At 38.6% G+C, this 17,314-nt stretch overlaps 1 protein-coding gene and 1 non-coding gene across 14 annotated transcripts in view; both read right to left on the bottom strand.

Moving 5' to 3' along the window:
- TTLL7 (tubulin tyrosine ligase like 7) overlaps positions 1 to 17,314 on the bottom strand; it is a 212,516-nt gene that overhangs the window by 77,570 nt on the left and 117,632 nt on the right. The window lies entirely within an intron of this gene.
- LOC143651159 (U6 spliceosomal RNA) lies at positions 5,117 to 5,223 on the bottom strand. Its single transcript, XR_013159891.1, has one exon. It is a non-coding gene; the product is annotated as a U6 spliceosomal RNA (small nuclear RNA).

Raw genomic sequence — 17,314 nt, 5'->3', positions numbered from 1 at the left:
TTCAACTATTTAGATCTCCTTTGATTTCTTTTAGCAATGTTATGTAGTTTTCTATGTACAAGTCCCTTACATCCCTAGTTAAGTTCATTCCTAAATGTTTAATTCTCTTAGTTGCTATTTTGAATGGAATTGTTTCCTTAACTGATTCCTCAGCTATGTCGTTGCTTGTGTATAGAAATGTTACTGATTTTTGCACATTAATTTGATATCCTGCCACCTTGCTGAGTTTATTAGCTCAAGTAACTTTGCTGCAGATTTCTCAGGATCTTCCAAGTATAATATCATATTATCTGCAAATAATGAGAGTTTTACTTCTTCCTCTACAATTTGGATGCCTTTTATTTCTTTGTCCTGTCTGATTGCTCTAGATAGAACTTCTAGCACAATTTTGAATAATAGTGGGCATCCTTCTCTTGTATCTGATCTTAGGGGGAAAGCTTTCAGTCTCTCTCCAGTGAGTACAATGCTGGCTATCAGTTTTTTCATATATTCCCTTTATTATATTGAGGTAGTCACCATTGATTCCTATCTTTTGGAGTGTTTTTATCAGAAAAGGATGCTGAATTTTGTCACATGCTTTTTCAGCATCAATCAAGATGATCATGTGATTTTTCCTTTTGATTTGTTAATGTGCTGTATTACATTAATTGATTTTCTTGTATTGAACCATCCTTGCATTCCTGGTATAACCCCCCCACTTGGTCATTCTTTTAATGTGTGTTGGATTCGATTTGCTAATATTTTATTGAGAATTTTTGCATCTATGTTCATTAGGGAGATTGGGCTGTAGTTTTCCTTTCTTATAGCATCTTTACCCAGTTTTGATATTAAAATGATATTAGCTTCATAAAATGAGTTAGGTAGAGTTCCTTTTTCCTCAATGTTTTGGAAAATTTGAGCAGGATTGGTGTTAGTTCTTTCTGGAATGTTTGATAAAATTCCCCTATGAAGCCATCTGGACCTGGGCTTTTCTTCATAGGAAAATTTTTGATGACTGACTGAATTTCTTTAATTGTGATTGGTTTGTTGAGATCTTCTATTCCTTCCTGAGTCAATGTAGCTTGCTTGTGAGCCTCCAGGAGTTTGTTCATTTCATCTAAGTTGTCTAGTTTGTTGGTATATAGTTGTTCATAGTATCCTCTTATGATCTTTTTCTTCAGGGTCTGTGGTAATGCACCCTTTCTAATTTCTGATTTTGTTTATTTGAATCCTCTTTCTTTTCTTTTTTTTTTTTTTTGTCAGTCTTGCTAGTGGCCCTTCAATTTTATTGATTTTCTCAAAACATCAACTTTTGGTTCTATTGATTCTTTCTGTCGTTCTTTTGTTCTCCCATTCATTTATCTCTGCTTTAATCTTTGTTATTTCTCTTCTCCTATTTGCTTTGGGGTTAGTTTGCTGTACTTTCTCAAGTTCCTCCAGATGTACTGTTAAGTTCTCAATTTTTGCTCTTTCTTGCTTTTTTAATGTAGGCATTTATGGCAATAAATTTCCCTCTCATCACAGCCTTTGCCACATCCCATAAGTTTTGATAAGTTATGTGCTGTTTTGAAAGGAAGTATGCCCCCTAAGAAAAGCCATGTTTTAATATAAGTCCCATTTCATAAAGGTAGAATAATCCCTATTCAATACTGCATATTTGAAACTGTAATGAGATCATCTCCCTGGTTGATGTGATTTAGTTAAGAATGGTTGTTAAACTGGATTAGGGGATGACATGTCTCCACCCATTTGAGTGGGTCTTGATTAGTTTCTGAAGTCCTATAAAAAGAGAATGAGAGATTCAGAGAGATTCAGAGAGAGCAGAGAATGCTGCAGCACCATGAAGCAGAGAGTCCACCAGCCAACGACCTTTGGAGATGAAGAAGGAAAACGCCTCCCGGGGAGCTTCATGAAACCAGAAGCCAGGAGAGAAAGCTAGCAGATGATGCCGAGATATGCCCTTCTAGCCGAGAGAGAAGCCCTGACTGTGTTCGCCATGTGCCATCTCACTTGAAAGAGAGACCCTGAACGTCATCGGCCTTCTTGAATGAAGGTATCTTTCCCTGGATGCCTTTGATTGGACATTTCTATAGACTTGTTTTAATTGGGACATTTTCTCAGCCTTAGAACTGTAAACTTGCAATTTATTAAATTCCCCTTGTTAAAAGCCATTCTGTTTTTGGTATATTGCATTCCGGCAGCTAGCAAACTAGAACAAGTTATATTCTCAATTTCATTCATCTCCAGATAGGTGCTGATTTCTCTAGCAATTTCTTCTTTGACCCACTGGTTGTTTAAGAGTGTGTTATTTAATCTCCATATATTTGTGAGTGTTCTCATTCTTTGGTGATTATTGAGATCTAGCTTCATCCCATTGTGATAAGAGAAAGTGCTTTGAATAATTTTAATATTTTTATATTTATAAAAATCTGTTTTGTGGCCTAGTATGTGATCTATCCTGGAGAATGTTCCATGACTACTAGAGAAGAATGCATATCCTTGTGCTTTGGGGTGCAATGACCTATATAAATATCTGTTAGGTCTAATTCATTTATCAAGGTATTCAACTTCTCTATTTCCTTGTTGATCTTCTGTCTGGTTATTCTATCTATAGAGGAGAGTGGTGTATTAAAGTATCCTACTATTATTGTTGAAACATCTATCATTCCCTTCAATTTCCAATGTTTGTCTCATGCACTTTGGAGCTCCTTGATTGGGAGCATAAACATTTATGATTGTTATATCTTCTTGGTGAATTGACCCTTTAATTAGTATATAGTGTCCTTCTTTGTCTTTTATAATATCCTTACATTTAAAAAATTGAAAGATTCACTTTCAATCTATTTGTATACTTGTGTTAAGATGAGTCTCTTGTAAGCAGCATATAGCTAGATTATGTTTCTTAATCCATTCTGCCAATCTGTGTCTTTTAATTGGTAAGTTTTGTCCATTAACATTCAAAGTTATCACTGAAAATGCATTTCTTGATCCCACCATCTTATCTCTTTTATTTTATTTGTCAGCTCTATATATTCTTTTCCCTCTTTCTCTTTCTATCCTTTAATTTTCCCTTAATGGTACCTTTCAATTCTATGCCCTCCTCCAGACCTCCCTCTCCTGTCTTTTCTTTTTGGCCAGCAGAACTCCTTTTAGTATTTCTTGTAGGGCCAGTCTCTTGTTGACAAATTCTTTCAGGACTTCTTTGCCTGTGAAAGTTTTAATCTCTCCCTCAATTCTGATGGACAATTTGACTGGGTACAGAATTCTTGGCTGGAAGTCTTTCTTTTTCTGGACTATATCATACCACTATCTTTCTCTTTCTTGAATATATCATACCACTGCCTTCTTACCTCCAGGGTTCTAGATGAGTATCTGAACTCAATCTTATTTGATTTCCCTTGTATGTAGTAGATGATTTTTCTCTTGCCACTTTTAGGATTTTCTGCTTCTCTTTAACATTTGACAGACTGATTAGTATGTGCCTTGGGGAAGGCCTATTTGTATTTAGCCTGTTTGGAGTTCTTTGGGATTTTTTGACTTGTATATTTATGTCCTTTATGAGAGTTGGGAAGTTTTTCCCCATTAAATCCTCAACTACTCTTCCTACCCCTTTACTCCTCTCTTCTCCTTCTGGGACACCAATGATTCTTATATTTGTGCACTTTTTTTTTCCCCATCTTTTTTGCCATTTGCTGTTTGGAGTCTTTGAAGTCAATTATCCTGCTCTCTATATCATTTATCCTTTCTTCTGTCTCTTCAAATCTGGTGTTGTGTGCCTCTAGTATGCTTTTTATTTGGTCAACAGAGTCTTTAATCTCTGTGATATATGCTATTTTTCTATTTGTTCTTTCAAATTCCTCTTTGGGCTCTTCTATTGTCTTCTTGATCTCCTTTATGTCATTTGCTAGCTCACTTATTTTATTAAGTAGAGGTATATGAACATCTTTGACTAGTTGTTCCAGAGTCTGTGTCTCCTCTGGTGTTTTAATTTGGTCATTAGGCAGGGCTATATCTGTCTGCATTGTGATATGCTTGGTGGTCTTCTGCTGTCTTCACGACATGTAAATATCTTGATTGATTTACTTTGGGAGTTGATTTCTTTCAGCAGTCTAAGGCCTTGTGTTTGTAGGATGGCTGTACAGCAGGGAGCAGGGCACAGGGTGCATACTCAGTGGAGCAATTTGTTTCAGGGAAGGTACAGGCGCAGGTTGGGGATGTTATGTTGATGCTTGTGAACATGGGCGCCCAGTGACCAGGGAGGATGTAGCTGTGCATGTGCACAGGTCTGGGGGTGTAACTCTGGTATGCACTGGCCTAAAGCATGGGGCCCTTTGTGTGCATGTGTAGAGCTGTGGCAGCAGGTCAGCATTATGCCTTCATGGACTGAGGGCAGATGTGACCCAGCTGTGCAGGTCAGCACTTTTTCAGAGCTGGGAAGAGAGGCTGATAGTTGTGTGCATGCACAGTTCTAGGACTGCTGTAAAGTGCAGTTCCCAGAGCTGAGTAACCTGATTGGGGACCCGTGTGCATGCGTTGGCCTAGGAGTGCCATAAACAGATACACAGAGCCCACACTGGGTGGAGTGAGGCTGTGCAACATTATGGACGGGGGGTGGGGGAGGGTGAGAGTGGGGCAGGGGTAGCCTAGGTATGGAGGTTGGTGCCCACATCCTTTACGCACTGCAACAGCCTGCAGGGAACAGGGAGGGGGAGGTAGTGCCCAGGACAGGAGAGGTGGGTTGGGCTGCACTTGGGGTAGGGGTGTGGGGCAGGTACGTGCACTGGGGGCTGGTGGGGAGGGGGTGCCTGGAGCATGGGGAATGGGAGCGGGTAACAGGGTTCAGGTGCACGGAGTGTGGGTTGAGTCACTGGTCATGGGGCTGTGCTGATGAGGGTAGTGCACCCAAGGAATGCAGCCTGGCTTACTTCCTAGTCCCAGCCTCCAATCTGTGCACTCCCACAGGCTCTGCAGTTCTGTGCCTCTGCGCCAGGGCTGCCGCATGTGGTGCAGATGGCTGTTCCTTCAAGTCAGCCACACTCCTGAATCGACACCTCAGTCGCTCTCCTGTCCCTTCTCTAAAAGTTAGTCTATTAGGCCGTCTTCCTGGAATCGCCTGCTTCTATTCTTTTTTTTTTTTTTAAATATGGAACGCTTCACGAATTTGCGTGTCATCCTTGCGCAGGGGCCATGCTAATCTTCTCTGTATCGTTCCAATTTTAGTATATGTGCCGCCGAAGCAAGCACACCTGCTTCTATTCTTGATCACTACTAACCATTCTTTGCAAGGTGATCATAGTGGCCTTTAAAAATGTATACCTCAAAATATCATTCTCCTATTTACAGCCCTTCTACTGGTCCCATTGCATTTCAAATAGAATCCAACATTCCTTCCATGGTCAACAAGGACTTCCATTTATCACTGTTCCAGTCTCATCTTAAACCACTCTCTACCTTGCTTAAACAAACCAACCATTCCAGACACTTTTCATTTCCTTATGCCCGTACCAAACACTTTCCTGTCTCAGAACACTTTTGCTTGCACCTCCTTCTGTATGGAATTTCATCCCCTCTCCATCACCTCACCTGTTCTTGTTACTTGGTTCCTCTCCCATCAGGTTGAGCTCTATTATTATTCTTCAGATGGGTGGTCCCTAATGATCATTTTAAAGACACCACTGCACTTCTTCCCCATTACCTACACTAATCTCTATCATATCACTGTTTATATACTGTCTTTTCAAAATCTGCATTATCTTCTTATCTACTTTAAAAAAAAAATTTCTCCTTTCACTAAAATATAATCACTATAAGGTAAAGGACATTGCCTGAATTACTTAATGCCCTCAAATTCAAAGAACCTAGAACAATGCTTTGCACAGAATAAATACTCAAAAAATACATATAGAAAGAGTGAATGAAATCTCTGCTGTAATCATTTTTTTACAAAACTTTTTCAAAAGTACAGTGTGAAAAAAACAACTAAAAGATGGAGTAATATACTAGCTCTATTTTCATGTATCATTATCTTTGCCCAAGGACAAAGAATGTATACCATTATATTAATATATCATTAATATTTATTGATGTACTTACTACTTGTAGGAGTTTGCAGAATGCCATTTATAAGCCCCTGCCCAGATTCCACAGAAATAAAGACTGTGGTATTCAGTTTTGCAAATGAAAATCTGATTATCACGAATCATGAGACAGGCCCATTTCTCTGGGACATGCAAGAATAAATAAATTACACATTAAAGAACCCAATGTCTATATTGGGTCACCCTGAAAGAAGCACAGGCTGTGGGCCAGGAGACAAGAGGGTCCAGCCTCTGTCTCTCTCACTAGTTAGCTGTCGAATATGCATCCAGGAGTTAAATATCCCAGGTCAGTTTTTTTTTTTTTTTTAAGTGTAAAATGAACAGTTGGAATTCTTCCCTCACAGTTTATTCATTCAGAGCTTGCAAGGAAAAAGGCAGGATGGGAATGATTGTGGGAGGTGAAGGAATTGACAGATTGGTAACCAATCTCATTTCCAGGGCCCCTACCAACCCTAAAACTCACTTATTCAATGAAGAGAAGTTTATTGGGCTGCATTAGGTGCTATTGAAAAGAGAAAGCAAAATGAAGTTTATAGCCCCTATGCTTGCTGAGATGGGACCTACATTTTTACAATAAAATCTAGTAAGGCTTAAGGGGAAACAAGCCTAAAGAACAAGAACTCAATTCTTCGTCTCTCCTCGGGGTCTTCACATAAACTTCGTTCTCTGCTGGAACAGTCTTCCCCATCTGCTCACCTGGTAAATGTCTATGTGTTATCTCAAACATCACTTCTTCAGGGTGACCCTACCTGCTAGTAGACTACTATATGATCCTTTGATGTCCATTTTTCCCCTATTATTAACAATCATAGCACTTTGTTTTAATTCCCTGACTAACTAATAGGGCTGTTATCTACATGAAGGTAGGGATTATGCCTATCTTGTTTATGGCCATGTCCCCAAGGTTTAAAAAAAAAAAAAGGCTTAGCATTTAATAGGTACCTGTGTTAGTGAGATTTGCCATTGCAACAAAGTAGAATCTACACAGGCAAGGTAAACCTAATCGAAGGCTTATTATGCGCCAAGCACTGTTATATATAACTCATTTAATCCTTAAAATAAAAATAGGAAGTAGATGCTAAAAGTCTGAGTCCATTTCTGGAAGCATTGAGGGTAGATTACATAATCATACACTTAATATTTTTAAAGGAAAATATGGGAATATTCAAACGAAGAAACAGACAAAAACAACACATAACTTCCCATCAGGCCACTGTCATCAACTGCATTCAGGTAGACCGGGCTTTGCTACTTAATGGCTATGAAAAACCCTTGGCTTTGAAAACATTTTGTATTTCATTTTATAGATGAGACTCCTAAGGCACAGACCAACTAAGATTACCAGCTGGTAAAGGGAAACTTAAGCATCCAGGCCTATGCTCTCAACCACCACCCAACAGAGCTCTGGAATGAATTTGTTCTGTCCATTCCCCAATAGCAACAACCTGGAAAAGAACCCAATTGCCCCTCCTCAGACACAGACACACCTCCAGTAAAACAACCTCTGGGCAGATGTGTGGGTTCATCTAATTGTGGCCATGGAGTATAGACTAATTTGCTAAAAACGGGATAGAAATGTGCACCTTTAGCCTAATGCCCACGGAGGAGTTTTAGAAAGGTAGAAGGGAGGCAAGCAAGAAATCAGACTGGGATGAGGTAAATTAGCGCCAGTTTTATTGGTGATACTTTTTTTGGATTTCTGGATGCTTTGATGCTAAAAGAAAATGGGTGGAAGAGTAACCATTTGTGAAACACAAACAGGGTCATCAAGGTCCCTTTTGTGTTTATCTATGGGCTTAAGTGAGGCTAACTTATAGAATATAGGTATATATTTCTTTTATGGTGATTTTTAAAAGCATCTCAATCCAACTTTAAGCTCTCCAAGGGAAAAATAAATGGGGGAGTCAGTCAATGGCGACATTAAGAAAATGAAAGGATTTATCTTTTCTACAAGAAATACAGCACATTTGAAAACATGAAGTACACAAATTCATATTTTGCAAGAACATACAGATGTTGAATGACAAACTGCTCCATATGGCTGAACAGCTGGTCCTAAATTAAAATAATAGCATGAGGTGAGGGAGGCTTAAAAATAACATTAAAATCACTACATGCTGTACTAATGATGCATGCAGCAACCATGGCTATAGGGTAAATGCGTCTCTGCTGATACAAAACAAACAGCTCTGTACAGCATCTACGTCAGTCCAAATGAAAAAGAGATGGAAAATAATACTATCAAAATGCATGCAGATTCGTTTCCCGTTGCCTACTCATGCAAAACAAAAATGCATGCAGAAGCAACTACAGTAAGTATTAAGAAGAAATTGCTATTGGACTTCCGGGTCAAGAAGGTGGCTTAACAATGTGCGCATTTTAGTTCATCCTCCAGAACAACTACTAAATAACCAGAAACAGTACAGAACAGCTCCTGGGGCCACGTCAGTGACCAGACGCACAGCATATCCCAGTCTGGACCAGCTGGACCCGCTGCAGCACCCCCCAGAAACGTGAGTCCCCAAAGCTGCGGTGGCCAGCGCCCCTCCCCCACAGGCCGCTTCCCAGAGGGGAAAGGAAAGGACTTTACCAGCATCAGGGACTGGGCACAATCAAACGTCAATTGTGGAACTAATTAACAAATTCTGACTACAAAAATAGGCCCCCAGCTTAGGTGAACCTTATCAAAGCTGAGGTTGCTCATTTTTGCCCTGGCACCAAGGGGGCAGGACTGACAGAAAAAGGGGGAAAAAAAAAGAAGGAAACAGAGGTTTTTGTGGCTGTGTATCTACAAAGGCTTGACTGCCTCTGGATACAGTGGCAGGACTTTTCAGGCTGCAACTGCCCCAGGCATAGGCAGAAGTGAGCTCTTTTAGGGGCTTATCTGGAGCCTGTGCCTTCCCCAGGGGAGGGGTGAAGCCCCACCCAGGTGGAATCCCTCCATCAAGGAATTCAGACACCAGGGCTTGGTAATTTGAAGCCATTAAAACCAGCCTACAACCTCTCCTCTGTCTCCACCACGCCCCCAGCAGGGAGAGTCTGCCAAAGTTAAAGGTACCGCATCATCTTATGCTGGTGGGACCTGCAGTCAGATAAGCGCCACATACTGGGCAGGATAAGAAAAACAGAGTCCAGAGACTTCACAGGAAAGTCTTTCAACCTGCTGGGTCTCACCCTTAGGGAAAACCGACACAGGTGACTCTTTCCTTCTGATAGGAGGCCGGTTTGGTCTGGGAAAATCTGGCTGGGGTATATAATATCTAAGTAGACCCTCCTAAGTGTGTATGTGGGGTGGGGGGGAAGGCACCACACAAGCAGGGCAAGAAACAAGAAAACAAGAACTGAAAAATCCTCCTCTGTTAAACAAAACTTAAGCTAAAGGTCCAGATAAAGCTGAACGGAATGTCAAAGAACAGACAGACAACAAATTCATTCAGCAAGAAAACCCTAGATAAAAGAAGTGAAAGCAATCTCCAGAATAAACTAATTAAGGTAATTAAATGCCTAGATGCCAGCAAAAAATAACAAATCACACTAGGAAAATTGAAGATATGGCCCAGTCAAAGGAACAAACCAACAATTCAAATGACATACAGGAGCTGAAACAATTAATTCAGAATATACGAACAGACATGGAAAACCTCATCAAAAACCAAATCAATGAATTGAGGGAGGATATAAAGAAGGCAAGGAAAGAACAAAAAGAAGAAACTGAAAGTCTGAAAAAACAAATCACAGAACTTATGGGAATGAAAGACACAGTAGAAGAGATGAAAAAAACAATGGAAACCTACAATGGTAGATTTCAAAAGACAGAACATAGAATTTCTGAACTGGAGGACGGAACATCTGAAATCTGACAAGAAACAGAAACTATAGGGAAAAAAATGGAAAAATATGAACAAGGACTCAGGGAATTGAAAGACAATATGAAGCGCATGAATATACATGTTGTGGGTGTCCCAGAAGGAGAAGAGAAGGGAAAAGGAGGAGAAAAACTAATGGAGGAAATTATCACTGAAAATTTCCCAACTGGTATGAAAGACTTAAAATTACAGATCCAAGAAGTACAGCGTACCCCAAAGAGAACAGATCCAAATAGACATACTCCAAGACATTTAGTAATCAGAATGTCAGAGGTCAAAGAAAAAGAGAGGATCTTGAAAGCAGCAAGAGAAAAGCAATCCATCACATACAAGGGAAGCCCAATAAGACTATGCGCAAATCTCTCAGCAGAAACAATGGAGGCGAGAAGACAGTGGGATAATATATTTAAATTATTAAAAGAGAAAAACTGCCAACCAAGAATTCTATATCCAGCAAAATTGTCCCTCAAAAATGAGGCAGAAATTAAAACATTTTCAGACAAAAAATCAATGAGAGAATTTGTGACCAAGAGACCAGCTCTGCAAGAAATACTAAAGGGAACACTAGAGACAGATATAAAGACAGAAGAGAGAGGTGTGGAGAAGAGTGTAGAAAGGAAGACTATGAGTAAAGATAAAAAGAAGGAAAATTAGATATGACATATAAAATCCAGAAGGCAAAATAGTAGAAGAAAGTACTACCCATGCAGTAATAACACTGAATGTTAATGGATTAAACTCTCCAATCAAAAGACATAGTCTGGCAGAACGGATTAAAAAACAGGACCCATCTATATGCTGTCTCTACTCAAAGAACACGAGGCCAAGGACACAAATGGACATTTACACACCAATGTTTAAAGCAGCATTATTAACAATTACCAAGAGATGGAAACAGCCAAAATGTCCATCAACAGACAGTTAACTAAACAAACTGTGACATTTACATAAGATGGAATATTATGCAGCTGTAAGACAGAATAAAGTTATGAAGTATGTAACAACATGAATGGACCTTAAGGACATTATGCTGAGTGTGATTAGCCAGAAACAAAAGGACAAATACTGTATGGTCTCACTGATATGAACTGACATTAGTGAATAAACTTGGAATATTTCCTTGGTAACAGAGACCATCAGGAGATAGAAATAGGGTAAGATATTGGGTAATTGGAGCTGAAGGGATACAGATTGTGCAACAGGACTGAATATAAAAACTCAGAAATGGACAGCACAATATTACCTAACTGTAATACAATTATGTTAAAACACTGAATGAAGCTGCATATGAGAATGATAGAGGGAGAAGGGCTGGGGCATAAATGAAATCACAAAGAAAGATAGACGATAAAGATTGAGATGGTGTAATCTAGGAATGCCTAGACTGTATAATGATAGTGACTAAATGTACAAATTTAAAAAATGTTTTTGCATGAGGAAGAACAAAAAATGTCATTACTGCAGTGTGCTGAAAATAGATGGTACTTAATATTTTAAAATTTCAACTAATGTGTGAGACTAAAGCAAAAAATGTTTATTTGGTACAAATCTATACTTTGACTAGTGCATCTCCTAATATAACTTACGTGGATAGTTGATTGAACACCTTAAGTACATGGAACTTTGTATAGGAAATGAGATTTTGTTGGTTTGTCCAGGTGATGCCCTGATGAATCCCAGAGTGATCTAATCAGTGAGTGGAAAAGTATCTGCAAAGTCCCCTTTGGGGAATGGTGAGAACGGGGGAAACTCAACTTTCCCAAGTTGAATTCTTGATATTCTCACAAGCAGTGTGGACAACCAAAGCTTTAGGCTGAGCCCCCAGTCTTGGGGTTTGTTCATATGAAACTTAACCCCACAGGGGATAGGTCAAGCCTACTTAAAATTAAGCCTAAGAGTCACCCCGAAGAGAACCTCTTTTGTTACTCAGATGTGGCCTCTCTCTCCAGCCAACACAGCAAGCAGACTCACCACCCTCCCCCTGTCTACATGGGACATGACTACCAGGGGTGTGGATCTTCCTGGCAGTGTGGGACAGAAATCCCAGAATGAGCTGAGATTCAGCATCAAGGGATTGAGAAAAACTCCAAAATGAGCTGAGACCCAGAATCAAGGGATTGAGAAAACCTTCTCGACCAAAAGGGGGAAGAGGGAAATGAGACAAAGTGTCAATGGCTGAGAGATTCCAAACAGAGTCGAGAGGTTATCCTGGAGGTTATTCTTATGCATTAAGTAGATATCACTTTGTTATCCAAGATGTAATGGAGAGGCTGGAGGGAACTGCCTGAAAATGTAGAGCTGTGTTCCAGTAGCCATGTTTCTTGATGATGATTGTATAATGATATAGCTTTCACAATGTTACTGTGTGATTGTGAAAACCTTGTGTCTGATGCTCCTTTTATCTACCTTGTCAACAGATGAGAGGAACATATTGAATAAAAATAAATAATGGGGGAACAAATCTTAAAATGAATTTAGTTTGAAATGCTAGTGATCAATGAAAGGGATCAGTAAGGGGTATGGCCTGTAAAATTTTTTTTTTCTGTTTGTTATATTTTTCTGTTGTCTTTTTATTTCTTTTTCTGAATTGATGCTAATGTTCTGGGAAATGATCATGATGATGAATATACAACTATGTGATGATATTGTGAATTGCTGAGTGTATGTGTTGGGAATGTTTGTGTTTCTTGTAATTTTTTTTAATTAATAAAAAATTTTAAAAAAAGAAGAAATTGCTATTTAGAGAAGAAATACTCAATAAACAAGAATCTCTTAGAACCCTAAAACAAAATCAAAATAGTAAAACCTTAATATGACTATTTATTTCTTTTCATCCTCCATCCTTAGTACATGCCTAGCCTAGATATCATATCAGAGATTAAGGTTCTCAGCAAATTTGGCATTCTTCATAGCTTATATATGCATATGAATATATATGGATATATGAATATATATGGATATATATTCCTTACAAACAATACAAAGAACCTGCACTCTTGGCAGAAACCTAAATTATGCACTCATCAAGTTAGTATTACATGGCGTTAAATAAAATTAACAGTTTCCATTTTCACCTGGTTAGGGTGCTTTTCAGTACTTAATTCCCACATTCTTAAAATTTTAAAAATACACCTTTGAATTTTACACCCATTAAAGAAAATCTGAAGTAGGGCAAAGATTTTCTTTTATTTCCAAGAACACAAAAAGGAAAGTGTGGTAAATATAGTGCATTTTATGTGTATGGCATCCTAATTTTAGAATTTTACAGCATGTTAATGAGCAGCCAGCAAATCTCTTGGTCTTGGAACAGAAAAAGTGAGATACACATTTCAACAATGGTTTCTGAATGTAATTATGAGACATAAATAGGAGTCTTGTGCATTCTACACCCAGAACAGCGAGTGCTCGGGACACGGTAGCCACTCAGTAAATATCTGTTGAATGAATGTACGAATGAATAAAGAAACTCTTAAAGTACCCAATAGTGTCTAGCAATGTTCTTGTACAACATTGCAACCAATAAACATTTATCAAATTAAATCACATCACTGTTGCCTTTGTGGCAGCCGTGGAGATGTGCCACTCCCATCTCCCTTCAAGAAAGAACCTGGTTCAAAAAATGTAGTTAGCTGACAGTTTCCTGACTCTGGATCTGCTACTACTATTCAAGTCAAGTTTATGTTTTCCAAGACTATTCCCAGCTAATGACTGAGCAGTGTTGGCATATAAAACCAAGGCTATTCCTGCTCAGTGACAATTCTTCTAACAGACGATCTCTGTTCTTTACTCCTCACCAGCCTGACTGAAGCTCTATCAGAATTTAACTGAAGTCTGAGATTCTTCCTACCCAATCCTCCTTCCTTCCTTTTACAGGTGTCAGCCTGGCATTGAAGTCTGAAGGCTCTTTGTGCCTACTCCAGCTCTCTCTCCTATTTATTTTTCTTGGGTATTTCCCTTTGTAAATCTCTTTCACTTCTAATTCCATCTTGGAGTCTGCTTCGCAAAGGACTGAACTGATATAGCCTGCCAATGATTATTCCATCAAAAGCAGAATGGATCTAATTATCAACAGGTAGCTGTAAACTAGTTAAGTCCTTGGCCTTCTAAATGGATAACATTTGATAACATCTAAATCTTCATTCCTCTGCCAAACCACGTTTCTAGGTTTCTTTTTCTTTACTTACATGCAATTTCTAGCTTTATAAAATGATAGCACAAGTTTCAAACTGATAATCCAATAAATGATCAATATGTACAACCCAACAGAGAATTTTTTTTACCTCTCATGTCTATGTGTTCCACACAAAAGAATTCTGCATATGTTATTAGTAAAATAAAATATATCAGATAACAGCTCGGCATGAGAATCCTTAGTAAGAAAAAAAAATTAGCCTGTACTTTACATTTTTAAGATATATAAGATGTATCACTTCCTCACAATAATTCTCCAATATTTCATGTTAAAATTCTCAGAGTTCTGACAATTGCCCAAGGTAATGTGCAAAGGTAGTATTTGAACCCAAGTCCATATGACTACAAGTCCAATACCTCTTTTCTTTATACAATATTTTCTCTCTGGTTTAATATCACCGTATAAAATTAAAAAAAAAATTCAATGCACTTTTAGGAAAAAAATATTCATTTCAGTCTATCATTCTCTGACCCACATTACCTTTGACTTCATAAACCTGCAGCATATGTTTAGGGGAATATATATACATATATAACAGCCAAATTCATTTAAGTTTCTCCCAATAACTATCTCTATACTTTTGTCTCATGTAAAATGTAAGTATTTCACATAATTGATTCTAATGTTATTGATTGAATAACAAACTGTTTTAAAAATAACTCCAATTAAGAAACCTTTGTCTACCTTATTGTTCAGTATCTCCCTTGCTGACTGGCTTGGTGATTTGCCGTTAAGATGTGTCTATGCTTATTTTTGTACACATGGGGGAAAGAATCCATAAATTATGAAAATGAAAAGTTTTACAAAAATTCCTCATTATTCAAATAATTCCTCATGGCTAAGAGCTCTTCAATTACTCATGCAGTCAGAGTATAGAAATAATGCTACCACAGAGTGAATACTGCTTCTTTTCCCAAGAGTGCCATGCCCCCTCTCCCTCTACTAGGTATCTGAGTAACTAGAATCTGTTTTAAGAGAAGTCTCACAAAGAACAAAACTATGGGAGAAAGAAAAGAAACCACAGGAATCGTGATGACAGCAGGACAAATTCATATAAATGACTTTGCACATGTATAAATCATGGGCTTCCCCTTGTGATTACAGACTGGGGCTAGCATGGCCCGGTCGCCCTTCGGGTCCTTATGATTCTTTGGGACCCAAAATTCATGCTATGAATTCTTCTACCAAACATAGAAATTGTTTTTTAAATTACCCATTGCAGAAGAATGACTCTGTTTGGACAATACAAACTATGGGGCTTGAACAAGCTTTGTACAGGAGATGGGACATCTTAATCCTTTCTAAAAGCACCAAGAAGATTTCATACCTTTTTACTTGTGCCTAAAAGAAGCAGCAATGAAGTGTTCAAAGAGAGGATAACTAGGTATGTACCTGCAATAAAGATCTTGCCTCCTCATATTAGTGCTCCTGCTCCCTCCACACCCTAAGAGCACATGATCAACATGCAGATAGTTGCTCCATTGGAGAAATGCAGGAAAGGGTTACACAAAGATAACTCGCTCCAGATATTCTTAGGGTAAATCAGTATGGGGTAAATAGATATATTGGCATAAGTACTTGTTAGTAAATTTATAAGCAAGCATTTATTTTTACTTTCATTTATAAACCAAATTGAGCATATGTTGGGGACTGAATCATGTCCTACATAAAAGACATGTTCAAATCTCAATCTGTGTTCCTGTGAGTATGAGCCCATTTGTGAACAGAATCTTTGACAATCCTATTTAGATGACGTCAAATTGAATCAGAGTGAGCCTTAATTCCATAGGGCTGAAGACCTTATAAGGAGAGAAAATCAAGACAGAGACACAGACAACTGAGCAGGAGAAGAAGAAGCCATGCAACAGAGGCACCCCAAGCCAAGGAACCCCAAGAATTGAGACAAGCCAGCACCAGCATGCCACAGACTCCAGGAGAAAGTCTGGCCTGTCAAGACTTTCATTTTGGACTTCTAGACTTCAGAACCATGAGACAAAAAGTTTCTGTTATTTAATTCAACCCCATTGTGTAGTATTTGTTATAGTAGTCCTGGCAAACTAAGACAGCATAACAACACTAACATATCTAAAATAAATCTTTCCTTTGGATTCACAAGTATTGCTATTCAAGCCTGATCATCCCTTACAATGTTTGCCAGGCCTTCCCATAATCATATGTAAAAAAAGAAGATAGTATTATCTTGTTTTACTGTTAGCCAAATAAGCACATATCACAAATACAGAAAGAAGAAGCTCTCTTGCAAATGACAGAGTTCATAAAAGGGTCAAGATATGAATTAACAAATGTTTATAGAAAGCCTCTTGTAGTGACTATAAAGTAAGAAATACCCCCTGGCTTTTAGAGGGGTGAAAAATGATCGTTTATGTCTCTCAAAGTAGATCATAAGTACAAATGATTACAAGGTGCTATGAAGATTTAGAATATGGAAAGATAATACCTGGTTGCAGAGGAATACAAGCAGACTTTGTGAAGGAAATGGAATTGGATCTTCAAAATAAATGGTGGGGGAGGTAGGGTGGGAGAAACAGAGAGAGGTCCCGGGTGGCCGGGAGAGCATGAGCAAGGTCCTGAGGCCAGGAGAGGCACTTGCTGACTCTTTCCTTCACTTTTACCTCAATAGGAGGTTATGACTCATGACATGGAAGAAATATGCATTATCATTACTTCACTAGCCTCTTTCATAGGGACTCTTGTGTCTCCATGTCATTCATACATTTTTAAAAGAGATTATTTCAACTTGAAATAGGCCAGGTCCTCAGTCTTGAGGTATGATCTTATGAAATTTCTTTCTATAACAGGGAAGTTAAGCCTACCTGTAATTATGCCTAAGAGTCACTCCCAGAGAACCTCTTTTGTTGCTCAGATGTGGCCATTCTCTCTCTCTAAGCTCAAGTCTAAAATAAATTTATTAATCTCCTCACTATGTGGGATATGCCAGGGCGTAAGTCTCCCTGGCAACATGAGACATAATTCCCGTGGATGAGCCAGACCCTGGCATCAAGGGATTAACAACGCCTTCTTGGCCAAAAGGGGGAAAATAAATGTAACGAAATAAGGTTTCAGTGACTAAGAGATTTCAAATAGAGTCAAGAAGCTATTTTGGAGTTTACTTTTATACACGCTTCAACTAGATATTGCAAATTGCCACAGTATGCCAA

The sequence above is a fragment of the Tamandua tetradactyla genome, chromosome 11 (assembly GCF_023851605.1).
Source record: "Tamandua tetradactyla isolate mTamTet1 chromosome 11, mTamTet1.pri, whole genome shotgun sequence".
NCBI classification, from domain to species: Eukaryota; Metazoa; Chordata; class Mammalia; order Pilosa; family Myrmecophagidae; genus Tamandua; species Tamandua tetradactyla.
This window is presented reverse-complemented; position numbering and strand designations above follow the sequence as displayed.